This window comes from Rattus norvegicus, chromosome 7, assembly GCF_036323735.1.
Source record: "Rattus norvegicus strain BN/NHsdMcwi chromosome 7, GRCr8, whole genome shotgun sequence".
NCBI lineage: Eukaryota > Metazoa > Chordata > Mammalia > Rodentia > Muridae > Rattus > Rattus norvegicus.
In genome coordinates, this window is record NC_086025.1 from 64503894 (window position 1) to 64523569 (window position 19676).

Consider the following 19676-nt stretch of genomic DNA (forward strand, 5'->3'; position numbering starts at 1 on the left):
ACGTTCTAAAGGTTTATCTCAATACCCACAGAGAAGTATAGTTCTTGCTCTTTCCCCTGCCCCCATCCAATCATGGAAACTTCTCTTTGCTTCAAATGGAGACCATGACAGAAAACCACAGACAATCAAAATGCACAGTTATAGAGCCCAATTCCAACTAATACATCGACAACACAACTCACACACCCAAGTCACAGGGGACACCGCAGAAGAGGGCGCAGGAGACTGAGAGGCAGAGGATCAGAAAGCTTGCTGTGAGATTGTGTCTCCTAGAAACGTTAGAGAAACGATACACCTATGAAGACTCACCAACGTGACTTCCTAAATGAGACCTGAACAAAAACAGTGTCTGTAGACACGTTAAGCCACCAACCAAAGAGCATACTTGGCCTGGTTCAAAGTCCCCGGCACATATGCAGCAGAGGACTGCCTTGTCTGGCCCCAGTAAGAGAAGGTGTGCCTAATCCTGTGAAGACTTGATGCCCCAAAGAAGAGAGATGCCTGGGGGAAGCACCCTCTCAGGGCCAAAGGGGAGGGGGAAAGGGTGAAAAACTCTGTGGGAGAAGGGCTGGGAGAAGGGCAATATTTGGAATGTAGATAAAGAAAATTTTTAAAAATTGTTTCTCCCCTAGAAAACCAGACACTGTTGTCTCCTAAGAAGATTGCTGTGGATTACTTTTCTGACTTGGACACAGCTACAGACATGAGAAGTGTCAGCTTTGACTTTTAATACATGGGATAAATTCTAGCACCCTGGGGAGTTTTCCCAATTTTTGCCCAAGTTCTTCTTGTAAACAAGAAATAAAAAGGCTTGACTTCCCAACCACCATCTCACTTGCTGCCAGGTCAGCAGCTTATGTTTATTTGACGCGTGTGTGTGTGTGTGTGTGTGTGTGTGTGTGTGTGTGTGTACATGTATATGTATGTATGTGCATGTATATGTGTGTAAATGTGTGTGTGCACATGTATGTATGCATGTGTATGTCTGTGTATGTGTATACATATATCGTATGTATGTGTGTGCATGTATATATGTGTGTCTGTGTGTGTATGTGTATGTATTGTGTGTATGTGTGTGTGTCTGTGTATGTGTGTGTGTGTGTGTATGAGAGAGAGAGAGAGAGAGAGAGAGAGAGAGAGAGAGAGGTGTGTATACGCATACATACATCCAGACATGTATAGATGGTGGTGATATAAATTACTTATGTGGTCATCCTGATGTTAATATGCAATGGTGGACATCTAAGCCATCTTCTTAGCTATTTGCTGGTTAGCATGTACACATGTAATATATGTATTCTGTGCATTATCTGTGTCTTGCCAAGCTGCTGTGGAAGGGGAAATGCCATTATTCTAGCAATGATCAATAAAATCTCTCTGACCTTTCCTTCCTTCTTCTGTTGTTGTGGCCCCTCCCAGCTTCCTCTGTGACCTCTCTGTGTCTCAGGACTTCATGCTGATCAGTGACCACGTGATGAAGGTCTATGAGTCTCCTTAAGGTGCCTCGAAGCTGTGTCTAGTGTCGTATATCCACCATGTTCTTCAGAGTAATCCAGCCAACAGCACAGTGGCTGAAGCCTGCTGGATAAAGATGCTGCAGATTCTGCTGACGATGCTAAACCTGTGGTAAACCAAAGGGGCTGCAGAGACCACTCTGTGCACCTGCCGCATTAGGAGGTGGCTGCTCTGAGCCAAGGGTCTCCAAGGTCCACAAAGCAATGTTTCCAGGAATCCATGAATGTAACTGAGGGTCTTCCTTACACAATCAGCAGGAAGCTGAGGGCGATCTAATGACAAACAGAAAACTCAACTCCAAGTGCTCTGTTTCTCCCATACCTGGGAAGGTTTCACTGTACTAAACTTATGTGCCTGGCTATCATCTGTTCCATTGGGTCACATTCTTTCCCATGAAACTCTAATCTCTCCTGCAAGTATGGGCATTTACTAATTTGCTCAACAAATACTGTGGTCACTGTGCTGACTCTGAAGAGAGGGGAGAGAAGGAAGGGGAGGCAGGAGTGGGGGAGTAGAGAAAGAACAAAGAGAGCAGGAGCTGTTCCAGTGCCTCAGCAGTGCCCCAGATACAGGTGAGTATCTGTCCAACTGAGTCTATGGAGGGAGAAAGAAATGGGGGGAAACTAGACGGAAACGTGTTTGGTATATGATTGGGTATTACACAAAGAGAATTGCACAGACCTTGCCATACCCCAGTGTTCAGGATTATGGCTTGATTTGCACTGTGGGTACATAAATAATACGCCAAGCTGTGTAGGCACAGGTAGAGGGACTTACAAGCTAAGCAGCAGATTAGCACCCTATTAACATCATGTTGTAATCTTATTAACAAGCTGTATGACTTAGAGCAAACCCATTAACTCTTTGCCTCAGACACTACACAAATACTTGTTTGTAGTCCAAGAAGTCAGCCGCCCCCATGTACACTGTTAAGTTTTACAAATGGGAGATGAGAGGTGAATGAGAAGGCAGCTGGCCAGCAGTCTCCTCCTCCTCCTCCTCCTCCTCCTCCTCCTCCTCCTCTTCCTCCTCCTCCTCCTCCTCCTCCTCCTCCTCTTCCTTCTCCTCCTCCTCCTTCCCCTCTGCCTCCTCCCTGTTTGTCAGGGAACTTTCAAGAATGCTAGATAAGCACTCTACCACCTGAGATCTCTAGGTCTTAGCATGAAATACTAAGGGATGAGACTCCATGGATATTCATCTTTTTAGGCTATGACTTCTTGACCCCCATAGCTTTTACATGTTTCTTCTCACCTATCAGCCAAACGTCCCACCATGATGGGCTAGAGAGCTCCAAAGACAGCTGTTCTGTAGTCATTAGAATCTGAAAATTGTTACCTTACACAGCAAAATGATCTCCACAGATGCAATTAAAGATCTTGAGATGACAAGGTTATCCTGATTTTCCAAATAAGCCCAAAATGATGTTTATAAGAGAGATGGGAGGGAGATGGCTCAGTGGTTGAGAACACAAACTACTCTTTCAAAGGACCCAGATTCAATTCCCAGTACCCACATGACAGCTCATGACGTCTACAACTCCATTCCAGGCAATCCAACTCTGCCTGTGCAGCAAGTCCATGGTGCATACATGCATGGTGCACACATGCAGGCAAAACATCCACACACATACAAAAAAATACTTTAACTCTTAAAGAGACAGTAGCATTAAAACATGATATCAAAACCAGGCAGAATCGAAGACGATCCTCTACTGGCTTTGAAGATGTTCAGGCATCGCTGCAAGATGACTACTGTCTTCTTTTTTTTTTTTTTTTTTTGGTTCTTTTTTTCGGAGCTGGGGACCGAACCCAGGGCCTTGCGTGACTACTGTCTTCTATGTGTTTAATCAAGAGGAATGGAGAAAGTGTCCCAAGCCTAAACAGCAAACAGCCACCTATGCGACAGCCTCAAGGGTCAGCCAGTGAGGACCAACTGACTTTGAGATTTTATGGATCTCAATAGAAGCCACTGACATTTAAGAACTGTTAAACTGCTAAATGCAAATATAGGAACTGGAAAAAAATGACTTTCAGCTTGACAGCATTTTTTTTTCAAATGTTTTGGCAAAGAAACCTTTATTTCATAAAATGGTTTTGAAGCTTCATGATTTGTCTTTCATAAATAACATTAATCTAAAACTTGTTATGACAGTGTGTGTGTGCAAGCGCACGTGTTCACGGAAGTGTGCTTATATGCTATGGCACTCATGCGGAGGTTAGAAGACAGTTTTCGGAAGTCAGGTCTCCTTCCCATATGGGTTACAGGCTTCAAAACCTGGTCTTTGAGCCAACTGCCTTTACCTGCTAAACCATGTCACTGGCCCCTAATTTAAGACCTTATTAAAAATGAAATATTGACTACCCAGGGGAGTTTATTACAGTGGAAGCGATGCAATTGAAAAGAGATGAGGAAAAATAGATTCCAACCAGTTCAAGTTAGCCAAGAGGGAAAAAAAATCACAATAAAAAAAGAGTGGCATTTCAGTGTAAGGGGAAGCCTTACTGGTCCTGCTAAGACTGAACCCCCAGTGAACGTGATTGTTGGGGGCTCGGGCAGCAATGGGGGGAGGATGGGGAGGGGAACACCCATAAAGCAGGAGAGGGGGAGGGGTTAGGGGGATGTTGGCCTGGAAACCGGGAAAGGGAATAACACTCGAAATGTAAATAAGAAATACTCAAGTTAATAAAAAAAATTTTTTTAAAAAGTGTGGCATTTCAATTCAATAAGAAAAAAATTATATATATATACATATATAAATCTCCCACAATCTCTGTAGTTTACCGAGAAATAAGAGCATCTGCCATGGAGCCCCCAAGATCCCTTGCGATTTCCTAGGCCACGGATTATGCTCTTATGAGACATTTCTTGGTAGGCTGTAGAGTTGCTGGATGAAGACTAATTGTCAGATTAAGGTAAATGGTTTCTGTCCCAGCCTCCAAGAGCAGAAAGGCAGCTGAGGACTGAGCCGATCACCAAGACACAGTGAGGTGAGCATGCGCGCGTTCAAAAGAAACCTCCGTCTAAAGAAGGAGGGCATGGTTTGGAGATACTCCAGATTGGTGAACATGGAAGACGCCTAGAGACTAACACACCCGAGGAAGATATAGATGCTCTACCTCTCTTCCCGTATTTCTTGCCCTACGCATCTCCTCCATCCTAAAAAAAGAAAGGGTCACTGAACGTCTCAAGATGACTCCATTTTGTATTAGACGCCTCCATTTGCCCTCTGTCTTACTTAGCTTGTCCTGACCCACACCACCCCCACCCTTCCTAGATAAACCGCAAGAGCTAGCCAGGGCTAATCGGTTCCTTGTTGACACAGACACAGCCAATGCCAGTAAAGGACAAGCTGCTCCCACTGCCCCCACAACCTTTTCTGCTTCTGGTTTTGCTTTTGTTGTTTTGCTTAAAAAGGCCTGCGTGACCCTTGCTTTGGGTCATGGTTCCTGCTCCCAAGCCCCTAATGGATTCTCTTTAGAAATCTGTTGTAAACAACCTGCTCCTGCTAGACTTGTACTGCATGATCCCCATCATTTCCTCGACCTCAGACCCAACAGTCCTTAATGCCATATAGTGTCACCTGCTGCCAAGAGTGGACTAAGCATCCCTGAACTGGTGGCTCTTAAGGGTTAGCTAGCCTTTGAAGTGGTGGGGCATCCCCATCAGGAGCCTGTGGCTGGCTGGCCTCTTAGCTCCCCAGTAGCCTGGGGGGTCTCCTTGGCTGGTCACTTGCACTGTGCCACATCATTACTGGACACTGGAAGGTAGCTTTTGTCATGTGACATCCCAAGGCTGGCTCTCAAATACTATCATTCTAGTGTCAGGAATTAGCATGCAGATACCTAGAGTCCCCTTCACAAACACTGGTATAGGAGTTGGTCAAGGATATGCGTAATCCGGTCCCCTTCCAGAATCCAAGCCACAGATACCCTATCTTTAAAGGTCTGTTTCAAGAACCGATCTCCCTGTCACCTGCTGAGTCTCTCTCTACAGTTCAAGGAAGAAAGGGTGGAAATTCATTTTTTTATTTCAATTTTTTTGAGATTTCCTACCTGTGTACCATACCCACATTATTTCCACGAGTTCCTCTCCCCCATAACTCCTGATGTCTTCCCTCTCATTCTCAAAATTCATGAATTTTCTTTAATTATTGTTTTACTAATCACACATGCACGCGCACACACACACACAAAGCCTGTTGTTCGAAGGGTAGGACCTAGAGACATCCCCATCTCATTGGCATATCAACTGTTGTGGTCATTAGGCAGCTCTTGCTTCGCTGATCGTGTTTTTAGGATGTCAGAGCTGCAGTTTCCCTATGATATACAGAAGATACTGTCTTGTGTCAGATGTCCTGGGTTCTCTGACTTTTACAGTATCTCTTCCCCCTTCTCTACAATGCTCCCCAAGCCTCAGCTGTAGAGCTGGCTTTGTAGATGTATCAGCTGGGGTCAGAGCACCTCACAGTTGGTTCTCCTACACATTTTGACATGTGGCGCTCTCCATTGGTTTCCATCTGCTACAAAAAGAAGCTTCTTTGGTGGGGGGTAAGAGCCACGCTTACTGTGGGCATGAAGATGGTTTAGAAAAATGACCTAGTAGGTTCTCCTCTAGGTCCATGACCCCGCCCACCATAGGTATGTTTACAATATGAAGTATGAATTCCCTCCTACTAAGGGGGCCTGAAGTCCAATTAGACAAATGTTGATGACTCCCAACATAAGTGCCCACCGGTATGCACTGTCACTGTTGTGGTCCAGAAGCTTTGCAGCTGAGTAGATTTATTGATGACTTTTCTCCACTGGCAACTCACATAGCATCTTTGGATACTACGAGAGCTGGTCCACTGGGAGGAAGCTTCTAGATCAATCCTAGATCAGTCCCTTCAAGTCCTGCATTCCATGTGCTGTCTTCCACAAGGAGGGAATAGAAACGTTTTTTCTTACATAACACTAGGTTCATGGCTGAAGTTCTTATGACAAAAGATAAATAACAAGAGGGGAGCGTGTATACTTATTTACTTCTTCATGTAACACGGGAGCCTTTAAAAATGAGAACCCAAAGAAATTCATGTTTTTATTCTTAGGTTTGACAAGAAGTGAGCAGTCATGGGAAAATGCGGTTGGTTGGTTGGTTGGTTGGTTGGTTGGTTGGTTGGTTGGTTGAAAACAGGGTTCCTCTATGTAACCCTGGCTATTCTGGAACTCACTACATTGATCAGACAGGCCTAGACTCCAAGAGATCTACCTGCCTCTGCCCATGAGTGCTAGGATTAAAGGTATGCACCACCATGCTCAGAAATCATGATGAAATAAGGAGTTATGCTTGTGGTTTCAACCTAGCTGGAGTTTAGCAAGGCCTGTCTATTCAGATTCTTCTCAATACCTGGTTCTCAGAGACCAGGATGTTCCTTCTCTAAGGTGTAAGAAGGGACCACTCTATGTTAGGGTTGTATCTCCTCCTTCAGAGGAAAGAGTCAACAGAGGTTAGAAAGATCATCCTCACCTCATGGTTCTCTCAATGCCAAGGTGTTTAGAGGTAATGTACTGTGAACCAGGTGCTGTGTTTAGGGATAATGTATTGTAAGCCCAACCTCTTCTATTTCCTTCTTGATACTTTTTCTTTCTCCTTCCAGATTCTTAGTCTATGGCTGTGTCTTACTGGTGTATGGAATTTGAGAGAAACAGATCTCCTTATTGATTAAGGAGCTAAATCTGAATCTTTGCCATGACTATGAAAGACATTACTTTTAAAAGTTATCTACCAAATTCTCAAAAAAAATGCCCCTAAAAACAGGTAAGAACGAATTTCAGGGTGCCCTTGTGTGAAGCCAGCACAGATGGTGTTTGAATCTGTACGTAATTGGGATGCGTGAGTATATCTACAGCAGCAAGGTGTGTGGAAGTTGTGATTTCCCCAGACTGAGGCCACAGGAGAGTAGGATGTGACCGTGATGCTAATGATCTCATTAATACCATGAATACAATTAACAAATGAAGCCAATTACCACTGGCAAGCATTCGTTACAAGGAGATGAGGTCCTCCATCCACACAAGGAACTATTTAGCTGTAGTTTCTGCAACGCCCCCCCTTCCCCATTTCATCTTTGCCCACTTATTGCCACTAGATGGGTAAATGCTTGGGAATGCGGGCTCAGCTCATTACTTCTATACATCACCTTGATTAGAATTTGACCTCATGCGCATTCGGTTAGAAGAACCCCACAAAATATCACTTCTATTTATAACACGGCCTCATCTGCCAAGTCCACGGGAGAGAGCCTAATTGGAAAGAACAAAAGGTTACCTTTGCTCGTAAACTGCACATTCGTTCACTCATCGATTTCGTTTCATTCTAATTATCAGACCTTGTGTATCTCCTGGTGGTTTGGACATAGTAGCTCTTCCTCCTAATAACTCTGCAGGAACAGAGGCCCTGATGACCAGATCAGCAGTCTGGTTTATGGGTGCTGTCAAAACTTCAGAAATGCCCAGAACTCCAGTTCCAACTTCCATAAAAATGGAGTTCTGGGGCCAAAGGTCACTGTCAATGTGTTGAGACAGCCTATTCTAGGATGAAGTAACATTCCTACTGGAACTCCAGAATCAAACACACACTTCATCTCATCACAGTACGGCTGTTCTCACCCCTTGACCCTCAGAAATGAAATCCCAGATGAAGAAGATGCAGCGGTGCCCTCCAGAGAGGCAGACCAGTTACTAGTACTCATCCTCAGAGGCATGTTCTCCCCTCTCCTAGCCATCCAGCCCCTTGGGACACATCCATGGTCTCAGGCTGCTCTGACCCAGAGGGTGGCTTAAATAACAAAAACCTAATTTCTCCCAGATTTGATGCTTTGAAAGCTGCCATAGCTTGGGTCCAAAATACTCTCCCGAAGGCTTACGTGTTAAGGGCTGGTTGCCAGCCTGTGACATGCTGGGGAGGGGTGAAAGGAAGTTGAACCATTGTAGAAGAGCCTCTCAGGGACGACGCTTGTCTCTTTGATTCCTGGATGTCAAGAGGGAGCATCTTCATGTACTATGTGCTTCTAACCTGGTGTACTGCAATGCCACAGGCACAAAGTAATGGCCAAGGGACCAGAGACTGGAACTTCTGGTTGTGGCAGATAAAATGAACCAGTCCTCCTTTCAAGCCAATGACTGATAATCCTTACAGAAGACTGAACAACATAAAGTCCAAGATCAGGCCACCATAGCTGGGCTCTGGCAAGTGCTCCCTCCCTTCTCACAGGTAAGAGTAAGAGCTCTGTCTCCTCTTCCTGGAAGGTACCATCTCTGCTGGGTAAGGGCTTCACCCTCCCATCTTCAGTTAGCTTTGCTTATCTCCTTGAAGACCCTGTCCCTAATACAGACTGCACTAGGGAATCAGGGCTCTGATCCACAAACTTTAGGGCCATATAAGCCCATAACATTCTTGTCACATGGAGGTTACCCATGTGAGAAACATGCACAGGGAGGCTGGATGAGACGATAGGACTTACCCAGTTAAAGAGGCTTTATCAATTTGCTGTCTAGCATCTGACTCAGCTTTGCCAGGTGAACTCTTGCAGAGGTCAAGGAAGGAGTTTCCTGAGAAAGCAAAGAGGTGAGAGAGTAGAGGAGGGGGTGTTTCACCAGCAGCAGTACCTTGGCTCTGACTGTAATGTAGAAGGGGAGAGGGGAGGCCAGCTAGAAGGATGGACGCCTGGGAACCTCACTTGCAATACCAGAGCTGAGGAACACTGAACTTGTTTTCTGGTTTGTTTTTTTTTTTTCTTAAAAGAAAAATCTGCATGTGTTGGCTTGAATAAAAATGGCCCCCATAGAGTCATATATTTGAATAATTAGTCAGCTAAGGAACTGGAGCAGAACTGTTTCAAGTGATAAGGATTAGGAAGTGTGGCCATGTTGGAGGAAGTGCGTCACGGGAGGGGTGGGCTTTGAGGTTTGCAAAATCTAATCAAGACCTAGTATCTATCCCCTCTCTCTCTCTCTCTCTCTCTCTCTCTCTCTCTCTCTCTCTCTCTGCCTGAAGAACAGTACACTGGCCTCAGCAACTGATCCAGCACCATGCTCTCCACCGTGACAGTTCTGTACTAAATCTCCGAAACTGTAAGCAAACCCCCACCACACCCCCCTCCATTAAATGCTTTCCCTTAGAAGAGTCACTGTGGTCATGGTGTCTCTTCACAGCAGTCAAATGCAGGCTAAGACACTACCTCCTCATTGCTCTGATGTTGGGACTAAAAGTTCACCTCTAGAGCTGTGTCAGTGGGCTGAGAGAAAGGATCATAGACTCATAGAAACAGAAGGTAAAGAAAAAATAACACATTTTATCCTTTTTCCATGAATATAAAAACCTTAACTCAGCAGTTTACACAATTACCCAAAGCCTCTGCTGTGCCCAGCATGGTGCCTTACACGACTGAGGGATATTCAATATTGAATTACCCAAAGGACTTGGGTTCCTTTCGCATACACATGCTGAATAAAACCTACTGTCTTGATTGCTGATTACAGCAATCTAAATCTATACAGGGCCAGCCATAAAACAATCCCCCCATGCTGGGTGTCCAGCTACAGTCTCAGATTTAGGAGGCTGAAGCAGGAAGATCATGAATTCAAAGCCATCCTGTGCTACGCAGAGAGCCACTGTTTCAAATAAATAAATGAGAGTCACTGTGTATGTTCAATTCTTCCTAGCTTTATCTAAAATATATTTGCAAACATTTTAGACAATAGAATACAAGCTATCTTGTATTTAGCGTGGCTGTAGCCAGAAATTATTCTGGGACACGGCAGGAGCTCAGCTAATGTGACAGGTTGCCTGTCACTCTAGAATCCTCGCTCTGCATTTGCTCGCTGTATTTTCTGAGAGTTTACATGTCAAATAGGTCTTTTTTTTTTTTGCATTCAATCTCCAATATTGGACGTGTTTTTATTTTAAAACTGTATCTCTCCTAACTAGAGGACCTGACTGGAGAAATGAGCAAGTTAGCCAGGTCAGAGCCGGGGCTTCCCCCACAGCACAGACTCTAAGCGTCTGTCTGCCCAGCTGAAGATGAGGCATGATGGGAAGAGTTGCCAGAGCCAAAGGGGGAGCCAGGCCTAGTTAACTGTGCTCCCTATGAGCATTGCTGAAGGCCTTTCTCTAAATGCTGAGGTTGTCTTCCATGATCTACCCAAGGCATATGTAACTGCAAGGAAGAGACTCAAGTCCCCTCGGATTAGATCACAAAATGAGTTTCATCAAAAGATGTACCCGAGGGCTGAAGAGATGACTCAGAGCACTTGTTCTTGCAGGAGACCTGAGATCAACTCCCAGCACACACATGGTGGCTCACAACCATCTCTAACTCCAGCTCCAGGGCCTCCAGTACCCTCTCTTCTGGCCTCTGTGGGCACATACACAGATCCAAATAAAACACCATACATGTAAAATGATTGTCTTCAAAAACATTTTTAAGACGCAACCCTTGTGTAATCTGTGGAAGGGTAGAATGGAGACCGAGGAAAAATCAGAAACTCAGAGGCTAACTAAGGCTCATCTGGGACCTTCTCTCTGCAGCACAGGGTCCTGATTACTACACCAGCTTCTTACCTAAGGTGTCAGCTCCCCTGTGTCCTCTGTGTGACTTAGCCCCCTCGCTAGTCACAGTTTGTTCCCAGGACCATCAACATTGGTATCACCTCAAAATCTGTTCAAAATGCAGGCTCTCAAGGCCAGTAGAGCCCGTAAAAATCACATCATAGACCGCTGGGTCTTTAGTAAGGAGTCAGACAAAGAGTGAGGGAGAGAAAACAAGGGAGGAGTTGACAAGAGAGATGGGGTCAGGACTGGCTGCCTGGTTGGCAGCCTGTCACTGCTGAGGCAAGATACCTCCTGACTGAGTTCTGATGAGGGGAATGGGCAGAGGGGCGTAGGCGTGAAGAGGTTAGGTGTAGCTGAGCTGGCTGCTGTGTGTGTGCATCTGAAATGTGTTTCTTGGCTGAATCCAGGCTGTGTCTATTCTGAGTGTTTGGCTCCCCAAGGGTCTACGCTGTGGGCTGATTCCTGTCACCTCTATGCACGCCTCCTGAAATGAGACGTTTGTGCCTCTCGGGTGGTTAGAAACATCAGCTGTCATTAACAGAGTGAATGCTTGGTCCTTTTCGAGACTGTTGCTGCACAAACTGCAATACGCCTATGAAACAAAGAGTTAAGGGGACTCTAACTCTCCCCAGTTCCCTGATCCAATAATGAGCTCCCATGGTCTTTCTTCTGAATCCTTGAGAAGCAGTAACTCTGCTAATGCTTCAACCCCGGGGGTGGGGGGATGGGGGGTTCCACACCCGGCTGTTCAATAGAGCTGTGTCATTTTCTCCTTAGGGCTTAAACCGAACTTGAGAAGGTAGCCTGTGGGTAGCTAATTAATAGATTTTTTTTCTCTTTTTTTAACAATTGTATGTACCTCGCATTATTCTGACTAAAATTTCCAAGCTGATTAAAAATAAGACCTGAAACTTAGCAAGCATTGTTTCCTACCTCCCAAGAGCTGACTGGGGAAGCCCCAAGCAAGCTCTTGAGCTGACACACACCAAAGAGAAAACGGGGAGAAGTCTGCATGATCAAGGATCAAGACACAAAACAGGTTCCCTTTTCTCTCTCTGTCCTCTTATAAAAGCTTCCCCTCCTTCCTCCTCCCTCCGCCCCCTTACCACCCAGTTTTCAGCACACAAAAATTTCTGGTTCTCATCATCAAGTGCCTGAAACACAGAAACCCCTGCGGCAGTGGATTGGAGGTTTCTGCTGGAGCCCACTCACTTCTGTCCTGCCAGTAAAAAATGAATTCTGTGGGACAAGTGCCCCAGGGCCACTCAGCCTGAATCCTGCTCTTCCTGGTAGGGTTCTCTCCACGTGCAGCCCTCCTGCTCCGGACAAATGTCCGCCACTCCTCTTGGTTAGATGTCAGAGTTTATATCAGATGAAGAGGGATGAGGACTACTGCTGTCTCCGTGTCCTTTATAAATACATAGATTAAAATAGAGGGAAGAAAAACTTGAGCAATAAAAACAGGCATGGCAAAGGCGTCTTCACGTAGATCCTTCTCGAATCACGTGCATCCTGTGGATGGCCCAGCCAGCCGAGAGATGGGGACTTGATCCGACTAGTTCAATCACAAGGGTTCTCATCCTTTGGTCTCTGTGACTACTCAGTTCTGGCCATTTGGAACCCCAGCCTGGGTTTCTTTTCAAATCAGACTGATGGAAAAGGACCTTTCTATTGGGGGCGGGGAGAGGGGGGGTAGTTGATGTCGAAGTTACACTTCTGTGGCCAGGCACAAGTAGCTAATCTGAGCAAATGCTCAGACAAGTGGTATGTGCTATTGCGGTGTTTGATTTCTTGGTTCTAGCTGTTCCCCCTGATGCCAGATCAACCCTGCCCTTTCCTGATTCATCAACCAATAAGTCATACTCTATGTTGTCCGTAGTTCGATTTCTTTCATTTGCCACCAAGAAAAGCCCTATTCAATTCTCTTCTACTGCTCTGTGTTTGTCAGCGCAAGCGCCCTTCTTTAAGCAGAAACGCCTCCTAAGAAACAGGTGAAGCTGACAGAATATAAAGACCTATACCAACCACAGCACAACTGGAGCGCTTTGAGGGCAAAAATGTAAAGAAAGAGGGGAAAGACAACGATGAGGTATTTTATGCCAAGATCAAGTTGCCCTTTTTACACAGACCTTTCTTATTATAAGATAAGAGGATTCCTATGAGCGGTGAAGCGGGGAGACAGGTCCTAGACAGAAGGCAAGCACTCTTTGTGTTTGGACGCCTTGACAAAATATTGTAAAGCCCCCGTCCCCAGCTTCCGTGATAAAACCTCAAGTTTAAACATGGCAAACTGTCTTAACCAACAGTTAGCTGTGACACCTATCACGGGACCCTGGGCAATTTCATGAAGTAACCAAGGAAACAGAAGCTGCATCGCAAAGAGCTGTGCCTCTCATGGGCAGAAAGAATGCCTCTGCACGCGGAAACATGCTTGAGGCTGAAGACATGTTGTTCCTCCGTTTCAAAAGCTAAGGCACCAGGGCATTCTGCCACGCATGCGCATTGGGGGGGGGGGGGCGGCGTCTGCTTCCTCAAAGATCTTGGCTTCATTAAAATGACATTTACGTTGGGATTTTGACCCCCTATCTTGTGGGCTTTTCTAGGAAAATCATGAAAAGAAATACCTCATCATAATTTGGGAAGGAGAAAAGCATTGCTTTACCCAAGACTACCTACCTACCTTACCTGTGTTCATAAAACCCATTCAAATGCAACTTCCTATTCCCTGGACTCCAGTCTTTCTCAAATACACTTTGCTTTTACTTTGCTAAATACATTTCTATTTATAATTTCTTTGTCTCCCAACTGAATTCTTCCCTTCTTAAGACAAGAACCAACAGATTCCGTTTGGAGGCTCTTGGCAAATTGGGAAAGATGGTGGAGCAACATTAAAGCTGACCATAGCGCTCAGTCACTTTACCTCTCTGAGAGCCTTTCCTCATCTCAACAAAGATGTTTTTAAGAAAAAAAGGGGGCAGATAATGTGAGTGTTCCCTAAACCCCTCAACGACTAACATTTCAGAATTACACACAGGATTTCCAGGTATATATCCAAATTCTCTGATAAATCAAAAAATAGGTTTAAAGAAAAGTTGATCTGAGTTGTGTGAGGATTGACTTCCTGACAGAGTTCACTGCTGGTTTCCCAGGTCCATTGCCCAGTTCCTCAGAGGCGAAGCCCTCATCTGCTAGAAGACCTTTGTCTTGCAGACTGTCTTGCTCATCCTTTGATCGTCATGCCTGTTCCTTGTATTGTCAGCCTGAAGCCTGATGATCAAAGGTTGAGTAAAAACTTTTTGAAAGCTAATGGAGGCTCTGTATTGTTGGGGGGGGGGGGCTAGCTCAGGCCGATTTGCTTCTGTTGATGTAGTGGTTACCCTGATCCTCCTGCTGGGCAGTGGTTTTAGTTGGTTGGGGGTGTCCCTCAGAGCAGGAGTTGGAGGAGACAGGGAAATACCTGTCCCTTTGTGGGCCTCATTATTGAGTGTATAAGGAAAAGTGGCTAGCACCATCAGGACCACAGCCCCACCCCACTAGTGACTTACCACCATTTAGAGTTGGTGGCATGCTAGGCCACAGCTTTTAAGTGGACATATATGACCCAGTTGCCTTTGTGAACAAACAGAATAATTAGGTTTCCATGACATAGTCTGAGATTCTGCAAATGTCCACCTTACGTTTATTTGTGGCTTCTACCACTAGCTCTTTCCTTTGAAACCCTAAAACAATAGAAAAGGAACAAATTTCAGAAAATTTAAAAGTGGAAGGAGATACCAGATACTCTACCAAGAACACTGAAGTGGGAAGCCCAGGATCCAGTATCACATAAGGAATTTGCAGAGTCCTGGTCCATTCTCAGGGAAGCTCTCATGTCTGCACCTGTTACCCAAAAGGCTAACATTTAAAAAAAGAATCTGTGCCCACTTTGGAGCAGAGTAAAATAGTGTTTACAGTTCTCTTAATCTGACTTTTGTGTAGATTTGAAATGTTTCAAAATAAAAGTTTGAAGGAACCATTTTAAAGCAAAAGATTATAAGAAAACAAAATAAAATTTCCTTCGGGTTAGGGTAGTTGGTAGAGTGCTTAAAGCCCTGCACAAAGCCCTGAGTTTGGTTTCTAGCACTGCATAAGCCAGGTATGCCTATAATCCCAGCACCTGGGAGGTGGAAGCAGGGAAATCTGAAATTCACGGTCATCTTCTGCTTCATAGCAGGTTCAAAGCCAGCCTATGATGTATATAAATATATAAATCCTTGCCTTGAAGATGGCAGGCTATGAACAAGTGGGTTGGATGCATAGGCTACAACATGTGAAACAAGACCTGACAGCCAGGCTCTGTGTCACACACCTGCAATCCCAGCAGTCAAGAAACTGGGTTCCTCAGTGTCACTATGAGTCTAAAAACAGCCTAGGCTATAGAGTGAGACCTTGTCACCAGAAAAGAAAGAACTGGTGGCAGCCCAGACTACATCAATGGGAGTAAACATAGAGGAGAAAGTGAGAGGGAAACTTCTGATTGAGAACAAGAGAATACAGGAGGGGAGGGAGGGAGGAGTCAAGGGTAACATTATAACATCTAGGTTAAGGGAGATGGGTCCAGATGATGACTCATCACCCAAGATGATAAATGCTCATAACCCTGGCACTTGGGAAGCTGAGAGAGGATTACAAGTCCCAGACTGGCCTGAATGACAAAGTAAGACCTTGATCAAAAGAAGGGGGGTTGGGGGAAGTCAGTTCATTTTGAGTTGACCAACTACTCCTGAGCACGAGTCCTAACTTGGAGCATAATTGACAGACCCAGTGACACTCCATCGGAGAAAACCGATTTTCTCTTTCTCGGCAGGTTATCAACTGAATCGGATATCCAGTATGTCAGAATTTGCATTATAATTCACATCAGTAGCAGAATTACAGGTATGAAGCACCAATGAAATAGTTTTATGGTTGGGGGGTTACCACAGCATGAGAAACTGTATTCCAGGGCAGCAGTGTCAGGAAGGTTGAGAACCACTAGTCCAAAGTCTTAGAATCTGCAGCCAGTTTACACGTGGACACAGCCAGAGAGGTGAGAAGAAAATACAAGGTCGGCTTGGCTGCCAGGAATGGCCGAGGGGAGACTCGTCCACAGCGAAGCCCTTATTCCATCGGCTCCTGGTCTAGTCTATTCCCAGACAAATCCCAGTCCTCTGAGCATTTCTTCTCAGACTTTATTTCAGTTTTACGATGCTGGCGCACATGCCGAGTGCTCCTCCTGACAAATGACCTTCTTCATCGACTTTTATCACCCAAACAAATCCAAGTGCTTATAATTAGTGAGGTTCCCATAACAGGTGTAATTTCTTGATAATAAAGTCAGCCCATTATAGCTGATTTTTTTCTTAATGGAGCATTTTGTGTTTGAAATAAACAGCAGGCATTAAGCAAAGATATCTGGATAGCAGTAACACTTAGCCCTGATGGCAAATGGCTTGCTACTCTCTTGAAGCCACTCATAATTCTAAAACAAAATAAAAACATTAGGAGATTAATAAAAGCCATTCTATCAGGCCAGGCTCATTCCTCCTTAGTGCCATGTGTGTCCCACCAGGGAAAATCATTTTATTACATGGACAGCACAGCATTTATGACAGGCACTGCTGCTGCTCCCGGAGTTCTGACTCTCAGTTATAATCCACGGTCCCTTCAGAAATACATTTTAAAGGGAAAATGACCACATGCCTTAAATTGTCCCTTCTTGCTAATACAAGAAAACATGGCAGATATATCTGTTAGGATTTAGACTGTTGATGTATGGCTTCTATTAAATCATAAGTCAACACTGTAGCCATATGAGATCTAAACAATTACTGAGCATTTCACAGAGTCAAACATAATTTCAAGGAGGAGAAAATGCTACATCTGCCTCAACTCCTTTACTTGCCAATGATTGAGAAATTGATGGGGCAAATCGATGGCCTTGTTAGCCATTACTTCCTATCTTACTCCACCAGGAAATTCAGAACTCCAATGCTTGCAAAGTTTCTGCTCCATCCCAGGGGATGGTGTCCCCTCAGCACCATCAGTCAGTCACAGTGTTGTGTCCCCTCAGCACATCTCTTCTCTCAGCTTTTCACTATTGCCAGTGTAACTTCATGCAGCACCAATGGCCCAAAAATGTCTTTTTCCCAGAAGCCCACTCACTGTAGATTCCTCCAAACATAGTGTTGAGCAGAACCAACTCTGGAGAGCTCCTGCAGAAGGAGACTATGTCACAAGAGTGAGATGAAGACCTAACCATAACTTTGTCCCTGCAGTTTAGCATAAATAAGTCTACTGCATGCACATAAATGTGCTTGCACAAGACAAGAATGGCGATTGAAAAGAAGGTCAACTAATTGTGTCTGTCACAGACCCAAATCCCACCCTCACCTTAAACACAAAGAGAGACAGTCAGACTTCCATCTACTACATGAGACAGCAGGCAAAGAGCATTTGTACAAGTGTCACACACACAGACACATGCATGCAAAGATATATATATATATATACACACATATATACATCATGCACGTATGCACACATACCTGTGTGTACACACACATATACATGTACAGACATACACAAGCATCATGCACAAACACACAGATGTACACATACATGTGTGCACACACATACACATGCATGCATTCGCAAACATTCATACACACAATGGTCATTGTTTGGGCTTAAGTCACAATTTACTACTCTGTCACATCACTTTCTCTGTTTTGCTTTGACAGTCACCTGACCAGACTTCAAATCAACAAATGTCACATGATTCTTAAACAAGGCTGTGAGAATGTGTTAGAAAAAGCATTGTCCCAGAAATTGCCTGTATCCTGATGCTCCAGACGGAAAGTACTATAAGGGTCACAGTTGTATTAACAAAAACAATAATAAGGACAAACAGACTATTTATTCAATATTAACTGCATTTAAGTACAAAAAGTAGACAGCGCATCAGAAATGATACGTGTTAACATTCTGAGAAGGAAAAGTCTAATTCATCCACAACTTCAAAGGAAAACATCTCCCAGGGAAATTAAGTTAATCATAAAAGGAAAATCCCCACAGAGTTGAATGCATTTTTTAAGGCTCAGTATTTTTTTCCTTCTGCCTCTTTCAATGAATTTCTAAAACGATGGACTCCGAGTCACCTGAGATGAGCTTTCTGATTGTCCAAATTCTGTACTCAGGGCAGACAGGAGCCTCTGTGATAAGAGGCCGTGCGCAGGCTGCCTTTCGGATAGAGATTTCTATAGCTCGCCTCTATCAAGTAACAGGTGAGAGGGATGCTTCTGGGCTTCAGTTTAGGTTGGTGATCACTGCTCTACATAATTTCCCTGGGACCCACTGTGAACCAGTTAATGGCTGCGTGAGAAGAAAAGCAAATAGTGTGGGGGAAGCACAAAGGATTTGGAGGGACTTGTTTCTGCTCTGTGAGGACAGCACAATTCAAATTCCTTTGAGCCATCTCCTCCCTGTCCTCCCCCCACCTCCCCACCTACCCCCCCCAATTCCCCGCTCCCCCACCCCAGGCTCGTCCGTGAGTCCCCAGGGAAAGAGCTGTTATAGCAGATGGGAATTAGAGTTGGAGGTAAAGAAACAGAGAGAAAGGAAAGTGAAAAGAACAGCCCTGTGAGTGGAGGTCAGGATGTCTCATACAGCCAGGAGCGGCCACTTCAACCTGGGTGGCTGGTTGGGTCAAAAAAGATAATAGTTTAGGTGACTTTTAACTTTTCAACCAATATATATCATCTACATTAATATATGTCATCTATGTTAATATAGACCATGTCAATACAGATCATATCATTAACATATATATCATATACATTAATACATATCCTATCGTTAACATAGATACCATATACGTTAATCATGTCCCACCTGTCATCTTCTCTCATGTCCTTCCGCCTCACAGTTTTATGTCTTTGTGTATCAGTGTGCCCCACTGCATTAATTAGGGTTGTATAAATAAGCAAGGATGGAGATTATTGGATACTCCACAGGGGAATAGGACTCCCCTTCCCCCAGCAACAATTAACTCCTCTTCAGGGAGGGGTGGGGCCAATAAGCCCCTTCTCCATCCATGAGAGGCCGATGGGCTCAGTTTTGTGCAGGTCTTGTGTGGTTAACCATGGCTATTGTGAATTCTTAGGTAATCAGGCATTTTGTGTCCAGGAGACAGCATTTCACAATATTCATACCCATCTCCCACCACCACCACCCAGCCTCCCAGCCCGCACCCCAGCTCCTACATTCTTCCCACCCCTTCTTCCCTGAGCCTCAGCAGGGAAGGGCAGAGGAGGGGGGGAGGGGAGGGGAGGTTCTGACTCACGTATTCCTAGTACTTTGACTTCCCATGCTGACATTGAGGAGCACTAATCATGCAGCCCTTTCAGAATATGGCAAGGAATGGAGACATCACCAAGAACCCCAGAAAGAAAAGCCATGGGCAGCATTGTGAATTCCACTAGCCATTTAAAGGGGACTCAGTAGTGCTCCTCCCTCTTCTAGAAGCAGAAAAAGAGCCCTGTCCTCAATCT

The 19676-nt window shown here is 44.8% G+C and overlaps 1 long non-coding RNA gene across 1 annotated transcript; it reads right to left on the reverse strand.

The window, feature by feature from the left end:
* Positions 1-2650: 2650 nt before the first annotated feature.
* Positions 2651-18591, reverse strand: LOC120093627 (uncharacterized). Its single transcript, XR_005487026.2, has 3 exons — positions 14652-18591; positions 9017-9104; positions 2651-7796 (listed from the first exon to the last, which is right to left on the reverse strand). It is a non-coding gene; the product is annotated as an uncharacterized LOC120093627 (long non-coding RNA).
* Between the last annotated feature and the right edge of the window lie 1085 nt (positions 18592-19676).